This window comes from Phascolarctos cinereus, unplaced genomic scaffold (assembly GCF_003287225.1).
Source record: "Phascolarctos cinereus isolate Bilbo 61053 unplaced genomic scaffold, phaCin_HiC Scaffold_8;HRSCAF=390, whole genome shotgun sequence".
Classification (NCBI taxonomy): Eukaryota; Metazoa; Chordata; class Mammalia; order Diprotodontia; family Phascolarctidae; genus Phascolarctos; species Phascolarctos cinereus.
Window position 1 is genome coordinate 4,233,605 of NW_027556291.1, and position 27,643 is coordinate 4,261,247.

General features: G+C 49.5%; 1 protein-coding gene across 1 annotated transcript in view; it reads right to left on the reverse strand.

The window, feature by feature from the left end:
* The window catches only part of CLCN5 (chloride voltage-gated channel 5), a 103,406-nt gene extending 76,282 nt beyond the window's left edge, over window positions 1-27,124 (reverse strand). The window contains 1 exon segment of the mRNA XM_020978935.2: window positions 26,981-27,124. The gene's annotated coding sequence lies outside the window, so the exon portion shown is untranslated.
* Window positions 27,125-27,643: the final 519 nt, after the last annotated feature.

The window sequence follows — 27,643 nt, forward strand, 5'->3', positions numbered from 1 at the left end:
TGGGGAAGCTGGGGCCTCAAGGTCCTCAAGTGAGGCCCTTTGACCAAGTTTGGACTCAAAGGGCTGCACCATGTCCTAGAGGCCCATTTCAAAGAGAGGTGCTCCTCTTCTAGCACAGATCTGAAACTAATGAGGTTTCACTGTCAGAAGTGAGCCTCCCCAATAAGGCCTCCAGTGTCAGCTGCCTTAAAAGAAAAAGAAAGTTAATTTGATTTGAAGAGAAGCGTCTTGCTTGCTCCAGGCATGGTCTACTTAAATGAATTCCCATTTAGTTTAAGGAATAATTTACCATCTACTTAACAGGAAGCTAGGCATCCTCAGGCTTTGAGGACTTGAGTAGTTAGAGCTGACAAAAAAAAAAAAAGAAAAAAAAGAAAAGCCTGCCCATGCCGCACAGCCTAGCAAAAAAACAGATCCAAGAGCTCTGCCAGCTCCGCGCCACCTAACCGGTTCATCAACTTCAACGCATTTGACCCAAGATAAACCAGCTGCCAAATGGAGGCAAAAGCAGCCAAATAAAGACTACAAACACCATGCAATCACCCTATCACCCCAGAGGGGCCTCACCTTGTTCTTGCTTCTAAAATACTGCCAAGTGCAGGAAAACCAACTAAAAGCCAGCCCTGTACGCAGAAGCACAACATGGTTACTTGAGATGCAAGGGCCTGGTGAGTCACTATCTGATAAGAAAGGGTGCAGCACATATGGGGTTAAGCTTCATAGTCTCAGTAACAACCCCACCCAAAGCAGGAGTCAGCAGGTGCCTTCTTTTAGGGAAGTGAGCTGGCTTTCAGGGATTTTATTAACTGTCCCCAAGGGCAGAGATATGCCCAAGGAACATCCTTTTGCTCCTGGGGTAGGCTGCTTAGGCCTGGTTTACAAGGATGCCCACGTGAGCTAGCTGCCAGGCTACAAGCTACACGGGAGGCAGGCAGGTGGCACAAGTCTGCCCCGGCTAGTCATTGTTCCTCCCACCCCAGGACGCTGCCTCAGTTTCTTTCCCATGGGCATCCAGACTCCCCAGAACATTTGGCTCATTCTTCCCCACCAATCAAATCAGCTTCCTCTTTATCTTCAAAGCCTTTGGCAAAACTCTGTTTCCTCAGAAGGGCAACCCCTTAGCACTTCACTGCCAGGACCACACTTGAATGGTTTCCTTAGCCACAGAAGCTTGGGCACTGGCTTAGGGCCCCCGTTACCTATGGCTCCCTAAACTGTCCCAACTTTAATCCCTCAAGGCTGAGCCAGGAAAGCTGAACTGAAATGGAAAGCTCTGTCCTAGGCCCTCTTCTCTTTCTTCTCTTGGTGAACTTCTCAGCTCCCATGGATTCAGTGATCTCCCCCATACAGATGGCTCCTAGATCTACAGATCCAACCCTAGCCTCTCTCCTAAGCTCAAGCCCCACATCACCAACTGCCATGTTTCTGTAAGACATATCAAGGTCAATACGCCCAAAACAAATCTCACCTTTCCTCCCAGACTCACCCTACTTCCTGTCAAGGGTTGCCATCATCCTCCCAGTCACCCAGGCTCACAACTCCTCATTCGGCCTCTCCCTGCCCCCCTACAGACCCAGTTACCAAGCCTGGCTGATTCACCTTGGCAGGATCTCTTCCATCCCTTTCCTTCTCTCCACCCCTATGGCCACCACTACATCAGCTTGGTGCAGGCACACATCACCTCTGATCTGGACTAAGGCAACAGCCTCCTCTTTGGTCACCTCTAATCCATCCTCTAGCCAGCTACCGAAGTGACAGCTCTAAGGCACTCCCCTGCTCAGTCCGCTCCAGACTAGTGGTTTCCAGTAGGAAACCTTTAGCATTTAAGAGCATTTCAAGCCTTTCACAATGTGCTCCCAACCTACCTTTCTAGACTTCTTACAGTTCAGTGAGCACCACTCCTTCCTGCACATGGCCGTTCCCGAACCCCTCAGTTCTTAGCGCCTCCCTCTCCCTGGAACTCTAGCATGGCTGAGTGGATGCACATTCCACACGCAACGTGAAATAATGGATTCCGATTCTGCCTCTGACATATGCTGGTTTGGGTGACCCTTGACAAGTCCCCAAAGTGCTGACCTCTGGTAGCAAGGGGAGTTTTTTCACCCAGGAGTTTCCAGGACCAACGAGATCCCAGGTTCTGTCCCATCCCTATCCTTCTTTGCATATATTGTGCACTTACTTGTATGTTTACAAGTTGATTTACCGAGAGAATGTAAGCTCTCTGAGGGCAGGAATCATGTCATGTGTGTCATCATAAGTACCACCAGGACGGCTCTTGGGAGGGGCTACAGCCCTGGGGAGGAAAGCACAGGATTCTCTTCTTCAAGGTCAAGAAGTAAAAAGAGCCTACAGGGACTGAGCAGCTAACTCTGCAGGCAGATCCTGCCCCATCACTGACAGGCGAGAAGGGGGTCTCCTGGCAGGGCCAGAAGCCACAGAGTGCATTTGGTAGGAGATGGAAGACTGAACTAATCGAGGGATTGAAGGTGAAATTGGAGGAGGAGAGAAGAATGTCTGCAAAAATCTGTAAAATGAGATACCGTAGGCAGAAAGTGCACCAAGTAAAGGGTCACTCAGTCATTCGGGCAAAAAGAAACAGCGGTGAGGGGCAGGAAGCAGCCTTCTGGTGTCAGATGTCGCACTGACCCACAGAGCACAAGCAAATAAAGCATGATGACAGCTTCCCCGCCGTACTAACAACATCAGTGTCTCTAAGACTTGGTCAGATTGGACCACTAGAATACAAGAGAACAGGACATACTTTGTTCAAAAGAAATGGCCCAAATCAAAGGGTCAGAGGCATAATACTGTCAAGAAAGTAGGTGCCCACACAAAAATCCTTGACCCAGTAGGTGGAATCATGGTGAAGAACATTTAGGTTAATGCCAAAGAGGAAAGAGAAGCCAAAATAACAGTTACAGGAGTACGCTACAGACAGACCAGCCAAATAAAGGATCTGGATGCTGCCTTCCCAAGAGAACATAACACTGGCCTGGAAGTGAGGCACAGCAGCACAAGGGAACTCTGATTATCCAGATGTGTGTTAGGGGCTCATTCCACTAGAATCTGAGCACCTGGGAAATTCCTGACTTCTCTTGGTGTGAATTTCAACTCTGGGGAGGCAGAGGAAGCAACAAGGAGAGCTGCCACTCTTTACCTAGGCACAAAGGATCACAGGGTGGCACAATGGATAGAGAACCGGCCCTGAAGTCAGGAGGACCTGAGTTCAAATCCGGCCTCAGACCAAACACTTGCCACTTACTAGCTGTGTGACCCTGGGCAAGTCACTTAACCCCAATTGCCTAAAAATTAAAAATTAAAAAAAAAAAAGAACCCCTGATTTCATCCAACCCCGCCATTTTATAGATGAAGAAACCAAGGTCCTGAGAGGTTAAAGAACAAGCCTACAGTCACAGGGCAGCAACTGGCAGAGCCAGGATCTGAACCCTGGGCCTTTAGCTCCAAACCCCACTCACTTGCGCCAGAAGCTCTAGACTTTAGGAAAAGAAGTTTGTTAGAACACAGGGCAAGTACTGAATACCAAAGTTCAATTCCCTGGCTGAGACTCCAAAAGGGAGAGCTGGCCCAAGCAAAATATGAGGTTGTACCAAGGAAACTCTAAGAATACAATTACACCCCATTACCAAATGAGAAAGAAAGGGAGGTACCCAAAGCAGGCCCCAGCCTCCACCACCCAGGCCAGAAGACAGCTGAGCTTGTAACAGGACACAGCCTCCCAAAAGGGGGAAAGGACCGTGAACAAATGGCAGCCTTGAGAGGTACATGACCTGAGGCCTGGAAAACCTTCGAAGGCATACAAAAAGGGCTTTCAACACTATGAGTGTGCTTATAGCAAGACCTAGGGAGAAAGATCAGGGGCCCAGTCCTAGAGGCACAGAGAGGCTGAGCTGGGGGGTATGCTGGGGTGGGCTCAGGGCTACTGGGAACACTGGGTCTCCTTGTCTTTCCCTTTGTCAAGGAGTTTAGAAGGTGGGGGCAGCTGGCGAGGCATTAGCTAGGAATGTGGACAGAACAGTCCCAGACTGGCCATGAAATCAGGAGGCTTCTCCATAGGCTGAGAGTGAGCTGGGGATTACAGAACCACCCAATGAACTCCAGGCCAGGCCGGCCAGGTGGGCGACAGGAAGCCTGACACCATTCTCTTATGGGGCCCAAGAAAGAATGAGATGCCAAGGCAGACCGTGAAAGTACCAGGTAGCCCTTTCCTCAATATTTTCTCAATAATGAATGAAAGAAAATGCATCTACGAAATCCTTCCTAGGCGCCACATCAGAGATACAGAGAGAAAAACCAAGATTGTTCCTCCTTTCAAGGAGCTCATGATCCAGTGGAGGAAGAAGAGACATTGATAATGGCGAGCCCTGGAAGTTCTAAGGATGTGTGGCCTTAGGTCACAGCCAGGTGGGGCAGGTGGTAAGGCCAAAGGAATGGAATTGATGACCCCACCTCATCCAAACCATGTGAGCAGTCAAACAGCCTAGAGGACGATAGCAATAATAACAATAACAACAATAATGGTGGGAGTAGCTAACATGTGTGTGTGTGTACACACGTATGTACACACACACACACACACATATCAGCTCACATTTCAAAAGTGTTTCAAAACTTGCAAAACATTTACATGATGGCCTTATTTGAGCCTCATAAGAGATGAGGAAGAGAGGTCTAGTGACTTACCCAGAGTCACAGAGCTATTAAGTGTCTGAGGTAAGATTTGAACTCAGGTTCAGCCCTGGCAGAAATAGGCCCGAGGATATATGGCTTCAGTGGCAGAAGGAGCAAATAATTAGAAGGCAGATTAGGCAGATCTGAGCACGCAGGGAACCAAGCAAGGCTCAAGGTGCACAGAAATTCAAGAAACATGAGGGTTCAAGTTGTGGGACAATGATCAGGCCTGTGCCTTGGAAAGCTACTAGGACAAGAAACCTGAGCTGGAAGGAACCCTGAATAGGAAGAACATGGCTTACAGAACAGCTCAGTGACTCGTCCAAGGTTCCAAATCTAATCAGTGTCTGAGGCAGGATTTGAACCCGGGTCTTCCAGACTCCATGGACAACATCTGACCCATTCTATACACCAGCTACCTTATTTATCTTGTTAGCTTATTTTAGCAGCTTCAGGGAAGATAAAGAGGGGAGCAACAGGAAGGAAGGAGATCAATTAGGGAGCTATCATCTTCATCTGGACAAGATGTCAGGAGAGGCTGCCCCTAGGACAAAGGCCTAGGCGTGGGAGGGAAGGGGCCTGATAGGGCTCATGGCCCTGGCAACTGACCAGCCTGAGACAAGTGTGAGAGAAGGAAGTCCTAGGTGACTTGGCATTAACCACCAGGGTGACCGGGAGGATGTCGGTAGCCTTAGCAGAAAGAGGGATACCGGGAAGAGGGAACCGGGGCTGGGGGGAAGACCTGTGGAGGATGACTATGCCCAGCAAGCAACAGGCAGTATACACCAGGGGTCAGGTGGGGCTGAGGCTACAAGGGGAGAAATGGCAAACAAGGATGAGAGAGGGGCATTGGCCCAGCATTGGAGACTCTGCGAAGTACTTTCCATACAGTCTCTAATTTGAGCTTCAAAACAACCCTGAGCTCTGAGTGCTATGGGTTTTATTATCTCTATTACACAGATGAAGAAACTGAGACTAGGAGGTGGAAGTGTTTTGCCAGTGGAGGTGAGGTTCAAACCTACGCCTGCTTGGTCCTAACCATCATCTTGTCTAGGGGAGGCATCGTGCAGCTACCAACTTCCTTACCTTAGGTGGCTCACAGAGCTAGGTCCCAATGCATAGGGTCCCAAGAGCACATACCTGTACTTCTCTTAAGGAAACCCAAGGATCTGGGCATCTTTGCCTACAGAGTGGGCAAAGCCATGACGAGAACCTAATGCCCAGTCTCATGGCTCTCAAATCAACTGCAGCCCGAAGGCCAGGCCTTCCCACCACCAAAAGCCAAGAGGAGACCAAGGCTTTAGAACATTGTTTTTTAACTTGGAGTCTACTGACCCCTAAGGGGTCTGCGGACAGATTTCAGGCTATCTGTGAACTAATTGGAATTTTCACTCGCTTCTAACTTAAATTATTTAACATGATTTTGAGCAGGGGCCCAGAGGACTCACCAGACTGACTGGCAAAGGGAATCATGGTACAAAAAAGAGTAAGAAAGCCACCGTCCTTCAAAGGAATGGGAATGGGGGGCACTACCTATTAGACCCCTGAGACTTCTGCCAGCCCCATCGCCCCAAGTCATTCATCACTTCTACCTACTCCTCACCCTGGGGGGAACCTTGCATCCAATGTCAGTCAGAAGCTCTGTTTATATGGGAGTTCACTGGTAGAGGGAATTTCAGGTGTGGAAACTCCCTGTACCAAGGCAAGTCAGCACCACCTTGGCAAATGACAATGTTAAGAGAGCTGTTGAGAGCACAGAAAAGTGAAGTGACTTGCCCAGGGTGACGCAGTCAGTATGTGTCAGAGGCAAGACTCCAACTCAGATCTTCCTGGATTCCAGCTCTCTAACCACCACCCCATCTTTCTTCAGGTGGGAACAGCCCCCCCGTTTGCTGTTGCTTGGACAAAGGCACCGTCAGAGAATTGAGGAGGCCTTATCCTTGTTGCCCTGGCCCTGGCCCACTCCCTAGACAGGCCAGGCCAATGGTGAATGCTAGATTACAGACAGCTATGGCAAATGTCTACTTCTTAACATATGCAATAAAGATTAAAACAGAATCCTGTTTTTCTTTCCCATTTCCAAGTAAAAGCCATGAATCACCATTATTAATTGCCTGCCTCATTTTCCTAATGAAAATGTGGCTGCCAAGAAGGACTAGAAATGTCCACATCTGAATGGGCTCCCAACAGGTTTTTCCATCCTTGGAGCCTCAGTTCATTTGAGTACACCAAGTTTCCAGGAGGCTGGCCTGGCCTGGCCTGGCCCGGCCCTGTCTAGCCCAGCCAAGCCTCCCCTCAGCAAACACTTGTTTTGAGAATGTGTTAAGATTCCCAGCCGACATGACAAAATTTTAGATGCTATACCTTGCATACGTCAGTGTCAAAGGGGACCAGGATATATTCTTGCAGCCAAAGTTCGGTTATTAAATCTGACAACAGGCTTCTCCTAGGCAATGGGCTATCTGGGTGAATTGGCCTAATAAGGGGTTCCCAAGCTTTTGAGACTTGTAACATATTGAGACAACCATCAGCTGGCTGGCCTAGAAAGGTGTAGGGCAGGAGTGGGGAACCTGTGGCCTTGAGGCCACATGTGGCCCTCTAGGTCCGCAAGTGTGGCCCTTTGATTGAATCCCAACTTCACAGAAGAAATCCCTTAATAAAGAGATCTGTTCTGTCAAACTTGGACTTAGTCAAAAGGCCGTACCCGAGGACCTAGAGGGCCACATGTGGCCTTGAGGCCACAGGTTTCCCACCCCTGGTCTAGGGGATACACAAAGCACCCCAAGATAAAGGAAGGGGGAGGAGAAGGGTAGACAATTTGTGGAACAAAAAAGAAAAAAGCCACTTTCCACAGCTGTAATTCAGAAGGATTTGAGAATACCTATTTTCCCCTCAAATATAAAATGTGGAATTCGGATTAGCATCCAAAGCTCCCTCTTTTCTCTAGCACTCCAGGAAGGCTGTACAGAACACAGCTTGGGAGAACGTGACCCAAAAGCCAACTTCCCAGCCCCACCATCCCCAAGGAAATAGGAGGGATGATAGAGCACAAGCAAATCGCTGGCAATTCAGCTCCATCTGCCCAGCTGTGGCAGACACTTTCTGGAGACATCTTTCCCGCCTGCTCCTCCCTAGCATCTCAAACACACAAAGACCATTTTCCATCAGGAGGCCCAATACAAAGCAAGTGTGAGCCAACTGAGATGGAAGCAAAGGTCTATGAGGAAAGGGAAAAAAATCCAATTAGTTACAAGAGAAAGGATGTTTTTTAAACATTTAACAAATTAAAACAGATTCACTTCCCCACCCCTAATTCTCTCGGCAAAAACGTGGAGGCATGGCTAAAAATTCCCCTCAAGTTACTACCTCTGCTTATGATCCTTCTACTTCTTTGGGAATATCAGCCTCTTCTCTCTCTCTCTCTCTCTCACTCTCACACACACACACACACACACACACACGATCTAGTGTGTCCCCAATAGCTGGCACCAAGTTCCTGTGGACTGGACAAAATGGGCCAGATTAGGCTTGTCCCCTACTGCTGCTCACTGACCCACCAGTGATCAGGAAAACTTCACCCACACCTGCTTACAGAACCCTTCCTCTAACCCAGGGCCCTCTGCCAAGCCATGCCTGAAGCCCCAACAAGTGCTCCGCCAGCCAGCCATCTCAACTCTTGAAGACTTCCAGGGACGGAAGTCTCCCTCCCCAGGCAGCCCATTCCATTGCTAGACAGCTCTAATTGTTAGGAACATTTTCCTTATAATGAGCCAAAATCTGCCTCTAACTTCCATCCACTGATGGGCCCCAGGGGCCAAGCAACATAACTCTCATCCCTTTTGCAAATATTTTATGACTATCATCATGACCCCCCTCCCCTCCCAGGCCCTGTTTGCTTCAGTCTCCATATCCCCTGGTCCCTTCTATCGGCCCCACACAATCCTTGTTCCCTTCCTCCAGACATGCTCCAGCCTGTCCAAAGTCTAAAACTTGACCCAATACCCCAGATGTGGCCTGACCAGGACAGAGGACAGCAGGCCAGTCACTGTCCTCATTCTGGATCCACTATCATTGTTCCTGGAGACTAAGGCTGCATGAACTCTGCTGGTGACTTAGTGACCTTGCAGCCAGTCCTCTTCGAAAGATGGGCTGGCTCCTTGGGCAATACTTGGACACCAAATTTTTCTGATCCCAAATTTAGAACAATAGCTTCACAATTTGTCCCCAGACCCTTTCACCCTATTAGTCACAATCTTCCAATGTGTCAATAATAGCTTCCCGTGGCCCTGGCCCTTTACAATTTACAAAGTGATCGATGTACATCATTCTATGTGATTCTCAGACCTTTTATAGAAGTGGAAAGTGAGGATCAGAGGCACTGAGTGACTTCTCTGAAGTTATACAGGAAAACGGCCAAGTCAGCATTCAAACCCTCACCTCCTAACCCCAGATCCAGTGGCCTTTCTGCCAGCGCACCTCTGTGTCACTCTCAGGTTTAGCCAGTATACCACCTAATTTCATTATCCTGGGCAATCGCCCCTTCCCCATCACTCATCAAATCGCTCTGAGTCAGATCTCTCAGATGGTTTCACCCCTGCCTCACCACTGTGTTACTAGCTGTTGTTGCTGAGAAAGCCTGTCCAACTCAAACCCAGCCCATCCCTAGCCCCAAAAGGGCAAAGCTAGCTTGGTATACTTTCCTTGTCATGAACCTGGGCTGGCTCACAGTGATGATGCCTTTCTCTAAGGAAACCATCTGTTCTATAACTGGGCCAGAATTGCCACTCAACTCCCTGGCCTAGCTTAAAGAGGCTGCAAAAATCGGCACAGGCGCATCAGTGTGTCTCTGGGCCTGTTGCACCTCTTTGGGCCCCTGAGGGTCCCCAGGTAGCTAAAGATCGTCCCTTCCCCCAACACACCAAGTTATATATACCAGGAGGTAATGGAGGGGCCTGGGCACCAAAGGGGAGGGAAGGGAAAGGGAGGGGAATTGCCCCATGATGAAAACCTGCCTGTTTGGGAGCAGACACTGGTCTCTTCTCCATTTTCCATCATGCTCCTGTAGGGTCAAATCCATTCCCTAAGTGTAGCTGGTCTACAATCTCACCAAGCAGAGCAGGGAACCACACTTCCCACCAGAGAAACGGCCCGAGGCCCAGAGACAAAAGAATAGAGTCAGGGCTTCCCTCATTGGCCTAGGCTAATCAAAGGGTCAGAAGCTAGCGCCCCCTACTGCTCCACCTGGGGACCATCTACGGTCTACTTCCTCAATGCCTCCAGGCCAGGCCTCCAAAGATCTCGTTTGCTTCCTAATAATCGGCGCTGTAAAAGAAGCCATCTTCAGAACACCACCGAGCACCCACTAGACTGGGCTTTAGGGGCAGCTAGGCGGCTCAGTGGATAGAGCATCGGCTCTGGAGTCAGGAGGACCTGACACATGACACTCATTAGCCGTGCGACCCTGAGCAAGTCACTTAACCCCGATTGCCTCATCCAAAAAAACCCAAAAGCAACAGAAGATAGGCTTCAACACTGGTGAGGGATATAGGGAAACAGGCACAAAGGAAGCATTCTGTACTGTCTACACTGTCAGTGGTACTGTAGACTGGTGAGAGACAAAGAGAGGGAGAGGAAGGGAGAAGGAGAGGGAGGGAAAGAGAAGAGGAGAGAGGAGAGAAAAGGGGAGAAAGGACATCATCACCCACAATGGGCAGTGTCGCCAGACTGACCCTGGGTCAAAGACAAACTGTGACCCAGAAAGCCTATTGCTAGGACTTCATCCTAAAAAATCATAAAAAGGAAAAAAGAACCTCTCTGTAAAAGAATGTTCCCAGCAGAGCTATTTGTAAGAGCAAAAACCTGAAAACCTCCATGTGCAACCACTGGAGAATGGCTGAATAAGTTATGGGATGGAATATTACAGTGGTGCAAAGACAGCAAATCGGAAGCCAAGAAATATGGAAAGAGCACTAGGGTGCAGAGCCTGGGCCCCAGCGCAGCCAGCAAGGTTGCCAAAAGGGAGCGGCCATTTGTCTGGTGGGCCGTCTTAAGTGCAAGACTCTACTCCTTATTTTGTATGTTTATTTGATTGTTGATAGCTAAGTTTCTAATAATAAAAAGTTGTTGTAATTAGCTGAAAATTCCACAGGACGGTGGGCGAGCCAAAGCTTTCCACCAGTAAAGCACATTCACATAGGGCCCTCACCCAAAGTCTCTTTCCCAAAGAAAAGGGAAAAAGCATCCTTAAGTGTGTCCTGCCTGTGCCAGGGGCCCAGCTCTGGGGCAGACCCCATCTCCAGTGCTCTCGGCCCCCTGGAGCTCTTGCTACTCTTGTCAGAAATGTGATTTTCACATTAACAGATGAACAGGCCAAACCCCGTCCCAAGGAAGATCTTGCAGTGGTCACAACTCTGGCCTCATTCTGGAGGTTTGGTAGCACGAGAAAAGCAGAACAGGGCCCTCAACAGTGAGCGAGCAAATGAAATGGCCCACGCCCAAGCAGGCAAAAAGCCACGGCTTTATGCCTTGACCCCTCAAAAGGAGAGCAGAGGAGGGAATCTTTGAGCGATCACAGCCCAACCCACCATCCGCACGCAAGCGAAACTCCAGGCCAGAATGGGAGGCATTAGAGTGATGGCCACCCAAGAAGTCAGAGCAGCACACCGGGACCACCGACTCCCTGGTCAGACCCTCCCCGCAGTACACTAAGCTCTCTCTGGCTCCATGGACATGCCCACTGCAGAGCCTTGATTGGTGGCAGGAGAACATATGCAATTTCCTAGTGGAGGTGGTAAGGACGGCTGAAGGTAGAAAATGAAAAGGGAAGCTGTCGGCCCTCGTGACCCCAGAGACTCTTCCTCAGCTTCCCACCCAGGATCCCCCGCACACACCAGCCCTACTATTGTTCAGTTGTTTCAGTCACGTCCAACTCTTCCTGACCTCGTTTGGGGCTTTCTTGGCAGGCATATCGGAGTGGTCTGCCCTTTCCTTCTCCAGCTCATTTTACAGATGAGGAAACTGAGGCAAATGTGAAGAAGGGACTTGCCCTGGGTCACACAGCCAGTAAGTGTCTGAAGCCAGATCTGAACTCAGGTCATCCTGGCTTCACCCAGCTGCCCCTGTCACATTGACTGGATCATAAATGTGGAGCTAGAAGGGACCTCAGGGAACATCCAGGCTAAATGAGGAAATGGAAGTCCAGAGAAAAGTGATTCGCCCATGGCCATGTAGGTAGCCTCGTGCGGGAATTTGAACCCAGCTCCTTGGATTCCAAATCTACAGTTCACTGTTTCTTCTCAATGAAGGCTATCAGTCATTACCAAGCAAGAAGAAGCCCCCAAAGGAACTGACAGGCTCAGCATCTCCCCAAGCCCAGCCCTTCCCCGCAAAGGCCACACTTGGGCAGCTTCTTCATGGACAGAGGACTTTCTGAATGTCATCCCAGACAATCTTCCCTGCACACACAGCAATCTGGAGGCCTCCCTCCTCCACTTAAAGATCTTTGCTTGTGCCTCTGAGCCAAGGTCAAGCTTCTGAGCCTGTCATTCAAGGCCCTCTCCAACCTGGTGCTACTCCCCCTCCCTGCCTCCGGGGCAAACTAGATTCCTACTCTCTGTTCCCTTGACTTTCCAGTCTCCCTGCCACTGACCACATTATTCCCCCCCAAGTGGAGTATCATGCCCACCCCTGGCTCAGCCCGCTCACTTCCTCCACATCCTTTCAAGCCCCAATCCAAGACCAGGGCATAGCAGAAAACATCGGAATGTTAGAGCCCAAAAAGACATGGGTTCAAACCCCACCTCTGAGCCACCTGTACAACCCCAGCACTTAGCACAGGAGCCGGCACTGAGCAGACGCCTAATAAATGCTTGGTGACTGAATGAGCCTTTCTAGCCTGCTTTCCTCCCGTGTGTCAAACGACTAGAGCTCCTGAGAGCCCATGTATGCCATCTCCCCCTCAAAGCACTTTCTGTGCCCCTCTGCAGTACACCTGTGCTATCCTCTGTTGGCATTGCTGGTATGGGCATAATTTGGGCAGATAGATGGCACCACAGTGGATAGGGCACTGCACAGGAAGACCCAAGTTCAAATCTCACCTCAGACACTAACTAGCTGTGTGGCCCTGGTCAAGTCAATTCACCTGTTTGCCTCAGTTTCCTCATCCGTAAAATGGGAGTTGCAGCAGCACCTACCTTGCAGGGTTGTTATGAGGATGAAATGAGGTAGTGTTTGTAAGATGCTCAGTACAGGGTCTGATACACAATGGGCATTACATAAAGGCTAGCTGTTTGTCATTATTAGTATAATAACATCTCCTGCTAGGCTAAGCTCCACATGAGCAGGGACTATCTTTGTGAACTCTGTCGTTTCTCCTGAGTGCCCAGAGAGGCTGTGACTGCCTGCTCACCCAAATGCCAACCAGGCAATGCCTGCCACTGACCAGGCAGCACCCCCGCAAACAGGAGGGCCAGAGAACTGTGAAAGTGAGAGAAGGAGGGAGCGTCTGGACAGGAAGAAGGCCCTGAAGGCGCAGAGACAGAAGGAAGGAAAGCATGCAGAAACCTCAATCTCCAGCTGGAAGGGCCTCCTCTTCCAAGGCCAAGATCCCTCATTTGATAGCGAAGGAAACTGAGAGACACAGAATAGTTAAGAGACTTGCCCACGGGCACACAGCTACTGAGTATGGAGCTAGGAACTGAGCGCAGGCCTGCTGACTCCGATTCTGATGCTATTTTAACTGCATCAACAATGAAAAAGCCAGCCTGCCAAAAGGAGAGGGAAGAGGGAGCAAGGCTGGGTACTAGGATGAGCTCAGGAACAGAGCCACTGGCAGGCTGACCTGAGCAAGCCTCACGTCCGGGAGATTTGGGAAGGGGTGAGAGGAGGGAAGGCTAGATGGCAGCGGAACAGGATTGAGGCTGAAAACAGCAGGGAACCTGAGGCCACAGGCAAGGAGCAGGATGAAGGTGCTGGGCAGGGAAAGGAAGGAGACGAGGGATTTGCAGAGAAAAATCAGCAGGGCTCGGTGACCGACTGAATGCTATCATTTCACTCGTATCTAAAAACCAAAAGAACAAGACCCTCAGAGACTGCCAGAGGAAGCCAGAGAGCCCCCGGCTTAAAGCAGGGCTGCGCAATCATCCAAACTGCTTGGTACTGGCCACCAAATGCAGTGGTGGATCAGTGGAAGAGGTCAGGACACAAGACACAGCAGTCAGTGACTACAGGAATCTACTTTTTGTTAAACCCCAAGACCCCAGCTTCTGGGAGAAGAACCCACTATGTGACAAGAACTGCTGGGAAAACTGGAAAAGAGTACGGCAGAAATTCGGCATCGAGCAACATCTCACACCATATACCAAGATAAGGTCGAAATGGGCACATGCTTTACACACGAAGGCTGATACTGTAAACAAACTGCTGTTTGTCCTTTGTTCTCAAAGACCACAACATCAGGAAGGTGACGCCACGGCACGCAAGTGAATTGGATTTAAGTGAGGGAGGGCTGTGCAAAGTCACCAGCCTTACTGTCGCCTCTGCAGCCATCTGGGTCCAATGGCCAGACACAGATGAGGGCACTTGGACATGGCCCAGAATGAAGTGGGGGACTTTGGCCTTTTCAAGTTAAGGTCTTCAACAGGTCTCAGTTTGACTGAGGCAGCACCCATTCAGCGATCCTTGCTCTCTTAATTTGTTTGGTTTTTTTTTTAATAAGCAAATTAGGAGAGCAAGGAATAGTTTACTTGTCAGATCTATGGAGAAGGGAAGAATTTCTGACCAAACAAGAGACAGAGAACATTAGGAAATGCAAAACAGATAATTTTGGTTACATTAAATTAAAAAGTTTTTACACAAACAAAGCCAATGCAGGGCAAAATTAGAAAAAGAAAGCTGGGAAATGATTTTTCCAGCCAGTGTCTCTGATAAAGGCCTCATCTCTTAAAATATCTAGAGAACTGAGTCAAATTTATAAGAATGCAAGTCATTCCCCAATTGATAAATGGTCAAAGGATATGAATAGGCAGTTTTCAGATGAAGAAATTAAAGCTATCTATAGTCATATGAAAAAATACTCTAAATCACTACTGATTAGAGAAATGCAAATTAAAACAACTCTGAGGTATCACATCACACCTATCAGATTGGCTAATCTGACAAAACAGGAAAATGGAGAAGGTTGAAGAAGGTGGGAAAATGGAACACTAATGCACTGTTGGTGGAGCTGTGAACTGATTGAACCATTCTGGAGAGCCATTTGGAACTATGCCCAAAGGGCTGTAAAACTGTGCATACCCTTTGACCAGCAATACCACTACTAGGGCTGTATCCCAAAGAGATCATAAAAAAGGAAAAAAAGACCCATGTGTACAAAAATATTTATAGCAGCTCCTCTTGTGATGACAAATAATTGGAAAGTGTAGGGATGCCCATCAATTGACGAATGGCTGAACAAGTTGTGGTATATGAATGTAATGGAATACTATTGTTCCGTAAGAAATGATGAGCAGGCAGACTTCAGAAAAACCTGGAAGATTTACATGAACTGATGCTGAGTGAAGTGAGGAGAACCAGGAGAACACTGTACACAGTAACAGCCATATTGTGTGATGACCAACTTTGACAGACTTACCTCTTCTCAGCAATGCAAAGATCTAAGACAATTCCAAAAGACTCATGAGGAAAATGCCATCCACATCCAGAGAAAGAACTATGGAGCATGAATGCAGATCGGAACATACTACTTTCTTGTTTTTATTTTTGTTTTTGTTTTTTCTTTCTCATGGTTTTTCCCTTTTGTTCTGATTCTTCTTTTACAACATGACTAATGTAGAAATATGTTTGATATGATTGTACATGTAGAGCCTGTATGAGATTGCATGCCATCTTGAGGAGGGGGGAGAGGAGAAAAATTTAGAACTCAAAATCTTATAAAAGTGAATGCTGAAGACTAAAAGTAAATAATTTTTTTTTAAAAAAAAAAGATCAATATAGGAAAAAAAAGTAGAGCTGTAGCTCTGCCTGCATCACCTTTCTGTATTAAAAAAAAAAAACAGGTTCCTGGCCCCCCAGTTAGGTGTCTAGATTTAAAGGATCATTTCTTCTCTGACTCTCCAAGGACATCTGAATGGAACCCCTGACACAAGTTAGTGATACAGCTTGTTCTCTTCCCCCCAAACCTTCCCCCCTCCTCCCTTCCCCATTACTGTAGAGGCCAACACCATCCTCTCCATCCCCCAGGCTCCCACCTATAAGGCAGCCTGGATTCCTCACTATCTCTTACCACCCAAACCCAAGCTATCACCAATGCCTGTCCAGTTCACCTCTGCAGCACCTTTCCAATACACCCCCTTCTCTCCTCTAACACTGCTACCCCGCTGCTGCAGGCCTTCATCACCTCCCCTCCGGACTACTGCAATAGCTGATGGTGGGGCTGCCTGCCTCAAGTCTCTCTTCACTCCAATTCATCCTCCACTCAAGTGACCTTCCTAAAGTGTCGGTCTATGTCACCCTTCCTCTAGTCAATAAACTCCAAAATCCTCTGGCAGCCCCCCCCTTCTAGTCTTCTTACACCATATACCACCCCACCACGGACTCTTTTATCCAATGACCTCCCGGTTGTGCCACAGACATGAACTACCATCTAGTGACTCTAGGCATTTTCACAGTTTGTCTCCGTGCCTGGACTGCTCTTTTCCTCCTCTGTGCCTCCTGACTTCCCCTCTAAAATCTCATCTTCTACAGGAAGTTTTCTCCAATCTTTCTTAATTCTAGTGCCTTCCCTCTGATTATTTCCTGTTTCTCTTGTCTCTAGCTTGTCTGTATACAGTTGGTTGCATGCTGTCTCTCCTATTAGACTGTAAGATCCTTGGGGGCAGGGACTGTCTTTTGCCTTTTTCTGTGTCCCCAATGCTTAGCACAGTGTCTGGTACACAGTAGGCACTTAATAGATGCTTCCTGGCTGATACAAGTGGCAACCCTAAGCTATTATTTCATTTCTATTTGAAAACCAAGGGAATAGAGCTTTAGTAGGTAAGTATGTGACCTTGGGAAAATGACTTCCCCTCTCAGGACCTCAGCTCCCCAACGATTCAATGAAAAATTTAGACAAGATCTTATGTCCTAATAATTGTGAGCACCCCAAGTCAGGCTTTTGCTGTGGCCCAACGAGCCCTCAGAAACATCTGGGAAGCAAAGACAGAAGAAATACAACCAACTCTGCCTTTCCCAGCAATGCCAGCTGTCTGCAGCTGGCCCTTCACCTCCCTTTCTTTCTTGTGCCCCCTACAGGGCTGCTCCATGGCCTCATACCACCCCCTCCTGATCACCTCAAGTTCCCCATTACGCTAGCCAAACTGACCTATCATGTATCTACTCTCTCCCACCCTGCTCAAAGGCTGCTATTAATGAGCCTCCAGGTAAAAAGCACAGTTAACTTGGTGCCTTCCAGAGACAATCTATTAGCCCAAAGGAACAACCAAAGATGAGAATTTCAGGCTCCAAAGAAGGGAAGGGGGTTGGGCTGGAGAACATAGGTCAGACAGGTCTCCCGGCACTCCTCAAAATGCACTGAGTAGGTGACTCCCTAAACCTGGGGGGGGGGCTGGGATATTAATATTTTTATAAGTATTTAAATAGAACTGACTTCCTTCGTAACCAAATGCATCTTATTTTAAACGTTTAAATGCTTTATTCTGACAAGGGATCCCCAAGCTTACCCAGACTGTCAAACGGATCCATGGCACAGACAAGGTGAAGAAGCCTTGGGCCAGATAGAGACCTGGCCTCCAAGGGCAGAGGAATGAAGCAAGGTGGACACACCGCCCCCCTCTCCCCAAGGTGTGAGTCTACACCAGGCCAGTATTTGTAGTCAAGAGGCCTCAGCCTCCTCTCAGAAGCAGATGGTCCCAGGGGAGCAATACCTCCCCCTGAGGTGTCTGGAAGCTACAGTACTGCCCTGGGCAGTGCCAAACCCTGCAAACAGCAGCTGGCCTCCTAGCACTAAGGACACAGAAGCCTTTCACCCTTCCATTGGTACCACCACTAAGTACACTCCTTGGGCAAGGAGGCAACCCCAAGAGACTTCCACTGACTGGCCAGCCCTCTAGAGCCTGGAATCCAAGATGAGGAAAAGTAACTGGCTCCTCAAAACTACCACGTGAAGGACAAGTGTTACAGCCCCAACCACACCCACACTCACACATGCTCATACACAATCTTCTAAGCTAAAGAAGAGCAAAATGAGGTAGAGAATAGGGAGAAGAACCTGGCTTCAAGGGGCAGTTAAGAACCTGGTGAGAGGCCTATCAGAAACCCCGGTCATGGTGGGGTACAAGGCCCAAGTCTTACCTGGGCCCTCTTTACAACGTAGTCTTGCCAAAGCTTCTACCCAACCAGTCCTTCTGACCCATGTTTCCCTGACCACCCGTCCCATTGGCAATTTTGCCCTGTCTGTTATAAGCTAACTACATTCCTTCTGCCATCCAATAACCCAAGGCATCCTGATCTCTCTGCAATTCCCCACCCAGTTAGGTACTCCGCTCCTGACGTTGGTTCTTTTTTCATTTCAGTCTCTCTAGTCAAGGACTAGAAGCAATCTTTGGCTCCAGTTGACTCCTTCTTGGATGGAATGTGCCCAACCCTCACCCTGACCCAGATCCCCCACAAGGAATTGTACTGCCATCCTGCACTCTGGCCAATATGAGCTGGGCTCAACTGCCTTGGGTGCAACCACTCACTGGAGAATCGAGTAATCACAAGCATACAAGGCAAATCTCAATCATATCTTCTAATGGCTAACCAGGCTGTCCCATAATGCAACACAATAGGGAAGCCAATGCAAACTGGCATTGACAACCTTTCACGGCATTGCTCCAACCTACCTTTCCAGACTTACTTCTCATTCTTCCCCTTCACACATTCTCCATTCCAACCAAACTAAGTCTTCCTCAAATTCAGCATTCTATCATCCATCTCCGTCTGAGCCTTTGCCCGGACTGTCCTCCAAGCCTGAAACGTACTTCCTCCTCACCTCTGCCTCTCAAAAGCCTCGGCTTCCTTCAAGACCGAGATAAAATGGCAGCTCCACGGGAAGCCTTTCCTAACGCCTTAGTCTTAGTGACTTCTACCTCCTCAAATTCTATTTATTGGTTAAATATCATATCCCTTCCCAATAGAACATAAGCTCCCTTAGGGCAGAAACTGTCTTTTCGTCTTGTCTTTGCAAACCACCATGTCAGGGACCAGGAATGGAAGATGCTTAATTAATGAACGCTTGGTAAATGAATCAATCTTCTAACCTTCTTATTTGGCCTTGCCATTCACCCTGATGCTTAGCCCCAAGGACCTCTGGGCCTTGCCATCTGCCCTGATGCTGAATCCTGCTAAAGAGACTGTCACCCCTCGATGAGAAAGTGAGCTGCATGAGGCAGGAATTGTCTTTGCTTTCACCTTTGTATCTGAAGTGCTCAGCATGGTGTCTGGAACATAGTATGCACTTAAATGCTTTTCCATTCATACCACAGACTTGGTTATTAGATATTTAATTCCCTCATATCTGAGGTTTCCAGACTTCCCCCTCCCCAACCCTCTCCATAACACCAGCCCAAAAACAGTTCCTTTGCTGGGTGGCCATATAAACTCCAGGGTGGGCTACCCACTCTGACTTTAGTCAGCAGTTAGAGCGTTAGCCTCTGAGACACCTGATGCCTATAAATAAGAACACACTGCTCCCATGTGATTCAGTGTCCTAAGATTATCAATTTAGTATGTTCTTATATGTGGAAATTCATACACATATCCACATACACATTCACATTCTCCAGTAGTAGCATTAGATTTGTATCTGTTTTTCTCCACTTTATTTTTATGGGGGAAAAGCAGACATCAGTCAATGAAAAGGGAGGGTAAACCTGTTGGCTTATTAGATAGTCCTTCCAAAGCATATGCCAGCTTTCTATCTGACAAGCCAGACGACTGCCATTCTGGTGCCATGAAAAGGCACAACAGGTCAGCAACCTGCAAACAGAGCCTTTCTGCTGATGGTGTGCTCTTAGCCTTTGACCTGCAGAGTTGTGAAGAAAGCAGCAAGCGCTAAAAAGAAAAAGCTGCCCAGCATCCCCGCCACAAACACAACTAGGATATGCTAGGCCCCCCTCAATGGTATCTCAAGAGACCATTTCAAATCATCCAATCCAAAGAGTTAAGCCAATCAGCTCTTTGGGAAGGTCTTTTGTGGCAAACTCACCCTGGTGGGGCCATCAGCATGTAACACTTTGGAAAACCAGACACTCTCTGTGGGGCCAGACTGAGGTTCAGTTTGCTATAGATGAGGCCAGCAACACCTACGTACACATTTTTCAAGCTAAAGTCATCTCTTCCACACTGTATGGCTCAGAACTCTGAGGTCTCAACCAAGTACTTATACAAACACTTAAGAAAATCCAGAGTTTGTTTTCATGGCAGGGGGAAAAGATCCCACCAGGACGCCACCTGTAGGTATCCCTGTGGCCCACGACAAGGAGAGCATGCCGGGATCACTCATGGTTTTCCAAGACCTTGCCCTGTTCATGATTAACACCTAAAGCTGTGGCTTTCACTTGGCCCAACATCACAGAATAGACTTTCCAAGGCCCAGGTACTCCCAGAACTCAGGTCAGTACTCTACTGCAACCCAGGACTTGCCCCGGCTTCTTTCCAACACCTAATATTTAAGAGCGACTGTTTAATGGCCATGTCGATCACCCATTCTTCTAGTTTCTCCAACTATGCACTAAGTGAAAACATCAGAAAGCAAAATCCCTGGACCAAATGGCCCCAGGACCCCACAAAAATGTCTTCACTAAATTAGGATTTAATGTTATACCCTCTGACGCTGGAGGGGCTTGATCCAAGAATCTGGTCTAACGACATTTCTGAGTCTTTTGCAAAACCTCAGCTGAAGCGATTATCCACCAAGTTATACAAGGAACCAGCCATATGATGAATTTCTCCTTGAGCTAAGTTCCAGGAAAAAGCTAGCGTCTGCCAGCAAGTATGTATGCTTTCTTTGATCAGAAAGTTAACGTTATATAATCCAGTGTCTTTCCCTTTTTGGCTTGCAGTGGCCAGGAAACCTCAGGCCAGACTGGGTACCCAATCAGCTCATCTCAGGTGCCTGGGAACTCCCGGGGCCAGTTCCCTTTTCATGGCCTTTGTCAGCTTACGTTTCTTCCCTGACAGCTAATGACCAGGTCTTTCAGTAAAGCTATCCCACTTCAACTCATTTCAGCCCATCACTGGCCTCAAATCCTTTTGGAAGTGAGGAGGGAAATTCTAAGGAAGTAAAAAGAGAAACACTATATGCTATTTCCATGGTTGTGGGGTTACGGATACAAGGACTTGTGAGATTTCCAAGGAAGTTAACTCCTGTCCTTACCTCGGTAACAACTACTGCCCCATGACCACAACGCTAACACACTTCAGAGTGTTCAGATATGATAGGAAGAACAAGGAAAAATCTGACAGCTCTGCCACCCACAGGGACATTTTCATGCACTGCTGATGGAGAAAAAATAGAAACCGGAAGTTTTGAATCATAATTCTGGTTAAAACCTGAGATCCCATAGCTTATTTTTTTAATGGTAAAATACTCAGTAACAAGTTAAAAACAGAACCTAGAAACCTCAGTGGAGACTTTCTTTAGAAAAACAGCTAAAGCTTGCTTTGGGAGTAATGAGAGCCTCCCTTGTGGGACAGCAACACAGCCCCGACGGAGAGGCTGCAGTGGGTCCTTGTCAGGGGCCACCAGCCCAAAGGAAGCAGCCATGGGGCACAGGAGGAAGGCCCCACATGCAGGGAGGCACCCTCCCTTCCAGGCCTCAGTTTCCTTATCTGCAGCATGACAGGGTTAGACTAGATGTCTAGGACCCTTTCCAGCTTCCAAATCCAATGCTATGATCTCATCCCCTAGCTAACAACATGCCTGATTTTATTTTCTCTGCTAGTGCCGCAAACCCCAATACAATCCGTCACGTGGACTTGGGAAAGGGTACTTGCTTCTAAAAGAACAACCGCATGAAAGATTTCTTTGCCAAGAAGCTTCTCATCCATCGGAATCTAATCCTATTGAGAAAAACAAGTACACACACATACACACACATATACACACACACATATGTACATGCATATGCACACGCGTACATATGTACACACACTTTTTTGGGGGGAGGAGGCAGACTGTTAGCTAAATCCTTGTTTCGCCAGACATACGTGGCCTGAGTGCGAACAGGCAGAGCTCCCAGATCGCTCTCTTTCTTCGAGGGCAGCCCACGAGGGGACCCACTGGCCGCCCACAGATGTCACCCCGAGCGAGGCCGCCAGCACAAATGCCTGCTTTGTGCCTTTTCCTTGGAGTCCCTGCTCTCCTCCTGTACCACCAGCTCAGCAAGATCAGCATTACTTTTGTCAACAGGCATCATGATGTGTGAAAAAAACAGCTGCCAGTTCTAAACACTCGATGCCTAGACGTCGGATGCTTGTAACAGGGTGATTTTTCTCTCTGACATCTGGTTCCCTTACAATTCTGCCAGGCTTGTTTCTGCCCCTACACACACACACACACACACACAGATCCCCACCTCCCACTTTAAGGAAATGTATGTATGATCTCCCCCCACTCCATTATTCCCCCCCGGGGGGGGGGGTGCTGCCTGATGGCTCCAGCAGCTCTGATGTCTTCTGTGGAGCATTTGAGGAGGAGGAATGAGGAGTTCGCTCAAGGTTAAGGCCAGGAGATAATAACATGACCTGGCCTCTTCTGCTCCTGGCCCCCCCAGCAAAGAAAGTGACACCCACAGAAAGTAGTCCACCCCATCCCCCATCATTCTGAGCAGACATCATGCCTGAGAAGAAGAAAGAAGGGAGAGTCTGTCTAGAAAAGACTGAGAACTGAGTGAAGGTCCAGGCAGAAAGGCAGGACAAACTTGGCCTTCACCTCTCAGGAAGGCTGCAAGAGCAAATCTAGGAGAAGAATGTGAGTCCAATCAAAAGGGATTAACACTATCTCAAGTCCAGTGACATTCCTTATCTGGAAGTCAAACACAGAAACCTCAGCTCTGTGGAACGCAGGCCCCAAGTTGGAGGGAAGGAGAAAGAGCCTTGAGCAGTCCAGAAAAGTGAAGAAAGCCCTGGGGCCCTCCAACAGATGTGACAGAGGCCCTCCCAAAGAACTTGCCACAGACCGACTGGAACAAGCTGGGCGGCCCTTCCTAACTCCCTGATAGAAGAGAAGCTGGACAGGAAAGGGCAGGGGGGGGGGAGACACAGCAGGGACACACACGGAGTGCAAGGGCAAAAGAGATGGCTGATGATGATGATGATGACGATGTGGCAAAAGAAAGTGTAAACACAGGCATTGAATCCAAGGTGCCCAGGAGGTGGGAGGCAAGGGCAGCACCACCAGAGGCCTGACCCAAGGAGGCCCTGGCGCCGCGCTCAGCTCTGATAACCAGCAATCATCACAAATGGGTCAGTGGGTCAGTGGTGGTCAGTGACCAGTGTGGACTCTGTTTAAGAAGGCAGGGAATTACATGGAAAGCCTCAATTACATGGAAAGTTCTTCCCCGGAACAGATGCCGGACCAGGGTGGCAGGTAGACAGGGTAAGGGGGATGCTCTCGTGGCCCACGTGACCACCAAACAACTGTGCTGAAGCCGAATGGGCGCACAAAGGAATAGCTGAGGCTCACACACCAAAAGGACTAGCCCTAAACTTGCAACCAGTGGAAAGAACCTTGGATTTGAAATCCAGATCCAGGTTCTACCCCAGGTTCTGTTACTAGGTTATCTAGTTTCTAGCAGATTAGAAGCTACAAACTGAAAGAGGCCATGGGGTGAAGGGAAAAGCCTGGGACATCTTTGGGGCCAGCCACTTCATGTGTCTGGCTCTCAGGCGCCTCGTCGGTAAGATAAAGGGGATGGGCTAGATGACTTGGAAGTACCCTTCTGCTTCTAAATTGAGAGAATTTTAAATCAGAACTCACCAGCTATGAATGCCAAGCTTGGGTAAACAGAGCAAGACAGGGCAAAGAGCAGCCATTCTAGACAGAGAACTAAAATCCCTGGTGCCTTTGTGCCTCACAATTCAAGCAATGTTATCAAAAGCCATCCTGAAGAACTCCCACCACATGGGTCAAAGCACATTGTAATAAACAGTATTACAATTAAGTTTCTTATTCAACCAGCCACCTTCTTGAGTTTCATACAACAACCAGAGAACCTCTTTTTGCTGCCCAAGTACCCCACATAGGACAAGAGTAAGATAAAGGACATCATTTAACGTCAGAAACATTTAGTGCCTCCTCTGTGCAAGGCGCTGGGAAGCCCAAAAAAGAACAGCCACTTCATAAACCCTGTGAGCTCCCGTTCTACTGGGGATCAGCAGAGCAGCCCCAGAACCATCGGAAGAGGGAGAGGAGGATGCTGACTGCCTTCACCACTGCCGGGATCAGGAAAGGCTCTGTGGAAATGGTGGCACCTGAGCTGCTTCCCGCCACCTCCAGGCATGCCCGGCACAGCCTCTTCAGAGGATTTCTAGAATAGGAATCACACCAAGCTGAAAACGCCAGAATCAGGGTTTGAATCTGAGCTCTCCCACTGGCAAAAGGTGAAAAGCCACCAGATCCCAAGCTCAGTATTTAAGTAAGCCCCATCAGCCTGTCTGTCAGATATCTGTGTTAACCAGAACGCAGACCACATCATTCTACCCACTCTAGGGCAGAAAGCTATACAGAGTAGCCTTCCTCTGTTGAGTTCAAGCATTAGCAAAGTTGAGTGCGATGAGCTAAAAGTTAATGTGAAAAATCTTTCTGCATTCTGGGCAAGTGATCAAAGCAGAGTTCAATGGAGAAGACCAGAGAGCGACACAGAATCACCAAAGTGGGAAGTGATGGAAAGGAGCTGAAATTAATTAAAAATCCTATTCAGAGTTTACATCTCCTATCTAGAGATTTCGATGAAGGGTTCGAAACAAAGGAAAAGAAAAAATACAGTATTACTCACATTTTCACACGCACAGATTTTGAGAAGAAAAAAATCAAGAAAACCGTTTTCCCTATTTCATTCCCCAAGTGTAATTTGGGTTCCTGTTGTGAAACAGCACAAGATCAAGGCTAGAAGAGGCTCCTCTATGTGGAATATACTTTGTCCTTGCCAGATGGTCAAAGGGTTAAGTTTAAGAAGCAGCTGGCTGCCTGTCACTGGCTGGGGGGGGGGGGAAGAAGGAGAGCTAGTCAGCAGTCACTCCTCTTACGGTCCCCTCCCTCCCTCCCCCTCCCCCTCCCCCCAGCTCCAGATCCTCCCTCCTACCTTCCCTGGGCTGGGGGTTACAGTTCTTTTGCTCCCCTCCCCCTCCAAAAAAAAAATGCACCTCTAGTCTTGGGGAAAGCTTGGATATATGCACTGGCTGGTGTGAGAGCAGCTGTCTGCCTGGTCCCTCTTCTCTGGAAGACAGATGTGGAAAAACTGAAACTTCCAAACAAGAAACTCAAAAAAAGGTAAATACACTATTTTCAACACTTGCAAATCATCTCTCAAACTATCTTTTCTCCCAAATACTTGAAGCTTCATCTCGCTGCTTAAGTCAAGCGAGAAGCATGCGGATGGGGGTCCCAGTGATTTCGCTCTGGAATCCTGGTCACTCTGCTTGCTCTTTAGTCAATGGGGAGGCAAGTCTTGCTTTTCAGGGGCTCCCGAGGGTGGCCGGGGACTCCCAGCCTGCCCTCCATGACCAAGGATAATGAGGGAGAGAAACGGTGCCTGGCAAACTGACTTCGGTTTTTTCATTTCTGTTCACCTTGTATGTGGCTGAGTGCCTGCAAGCGATTGAATAGAAAGTAAATAACCCCCCAGTTCAATAAGGCTGTCAACGTGTTTGTTGAGACAATGTGTTCTGCTCTGTAGACTTTCTCTGGAGCTGGGCACTCCCTTTGGCTGGTACAGAGCTCAGCTCATCTGGCCCTGGCTTATTCATGTCTCTGGCTCAGGAGTTCCCGCACTTAGTAATGCTTCTTCTAAGGCTACTCTTACCAACTGCACCAAGGGCGATGTTTCTCTAGAGAAAAGGAGGAAGGCTTGCTTAGTCTGGTTGCCAAGATTCCAAGAATCCAGTTGTTAACAGCGAGGCTCTCTGACAGTGAGGGCAAGCCACCAGGGAACAAGCCGGGCTTTGCCCTCCACCAGCACCAGTGGGGCAACTGGCTAGATACGCAGGCGGCCTTTTATAGAGGGAAAACTCACTCTCTGGAGCCTGGGCGCCAAACTGGGGTTGGCATGTCTGGAGCTCAGACGTTATCTCTCTCTCCAAAGGGCATGGCTAAGCCTCGGAGAACTGGGGGAGGACTGCCATTCTGAAATTTTCTTGGAGATTTACCTTCTAAAAGAAAAATGAAAGATGGAGGGGGGAGACAGAGACAGAGAAGAAAAGAGGAGAAAGAGACAAAGACAGAGAAAGACAGAGAGAAACAGAGAAAGACTGAGAGAGACAGAGACACAGAGAGACAGAGAGAGCAAGACCAAGACGGGGAGAGAGACAGGAGACCAGAGGGAACTATTTCCCCGGTTGAGCAAAAGCAAACCCGGAGCTAAGAGCTGATTTCTGAGAACTTCTTGGCTGTCTCTCTCTGAGTCTCTGTGTCTCTGTGTCGTGGGGTTTTTCCAAGTGAGGCCGTAGTTAAGCAGGCTTTGCCCGTGGGGAAACGCAATGTAATGCTTCTGGAATCATTCAAACATGGAAACTCGCTAAGAAGGCTAGGCGGTCGGTCCACTCGGAGCGCTGGCTTTTCACCCCACCCCCACCCCCGCCCCCACCCCCACCCCCACCGGCTCGGCTGCCCCTAATTAGTCACAGCTTCCAGGGAAGGAAATTAACAGGAATTGTGTCTGGGACTCCTCCCGGGAGAATTAATTCCACGGGATCGGCCTGGGAATTTACAAGAGCGTCCCAAAGAGACGCCCGCCCCCCGGCCGGGAAGCAGTGAGCGCGCCGGCCCCCCAAGAAGAGGAGGAGGAGAAGCGGGGGGCCGGCCGGGAGCAAAGTGGGGAGCAAGAGGCACAGGAGCACAAGGAGCCGGAGGAGGAAGCCGGAGGCCTCACCCCCCCCCCCGCTCCGCGCACCCCGCCAGGCCGGGCAACCAGAGCAGCCCCCGCCCCGCCCCCCGCCCGGCGCCCCCGGGGGCGGCCACTGCAGCTGCTGCGCTCGGAGGGAGGCGACGCCGACAACGCCAGCGGCCGGACGGCCGGACTCCGCCGGGAGTTACCTTGAGTGCGGCGGCGGCGGCTTCAGCTCGCCCTCCCGACCCGGAGCCGTGGCGGCGACAAGCCCGGGCCCCGGCCCCGGCAGCGGCGGCACTCCATCCACCCCGGGCCTCCCCGGAGGAGGAGGAGGGAGGGGGAGGGGGAGGGGGAGGGGAGGGGGCGGGGGGAGAAGGGGGAGGGGAGGGGGAGGGGGCACGCGGCTCCCTCGGGCTCCGGGGCTGCCGGCCGCCCGCCCGCCGCCTCATGTGACAGGCGCAGCCGCGGCCTGCCAGGAAGGCGAGCTCGCCGCCGCACCGCGGGCTCCCGCCCCCCCGCGCGCCCCCGCGAGCCCCCTGCGCGCGCCCCCGCGAGGCTCAACCGGCGCAGGTCCCGTGCGCGCACGCGCGCACCTCCCCCCCGCGGCCATTTTGCAGACGGACTGGGCGGGGCCTAAGCTTTCCCTACTTGGGTGGCCACTAGGGGGGAGCTCCTGAGGCAAGGCACCCAGGTAGGGGCAGAAGACCGGCGCCCCTGCCCCTGGTGGGGCCAGCACACTGGGCCATAGGTGGCATGCCCACTTCAGCAACACGGAATTTGATAGGGAAATCGGCAGCCAGCTAAGCAAGCTGTTCCCCAGGTGTTTCACTCCCCTGCTCAAGCAGCTTTAGTGGCTCCCTAGTGCCTCT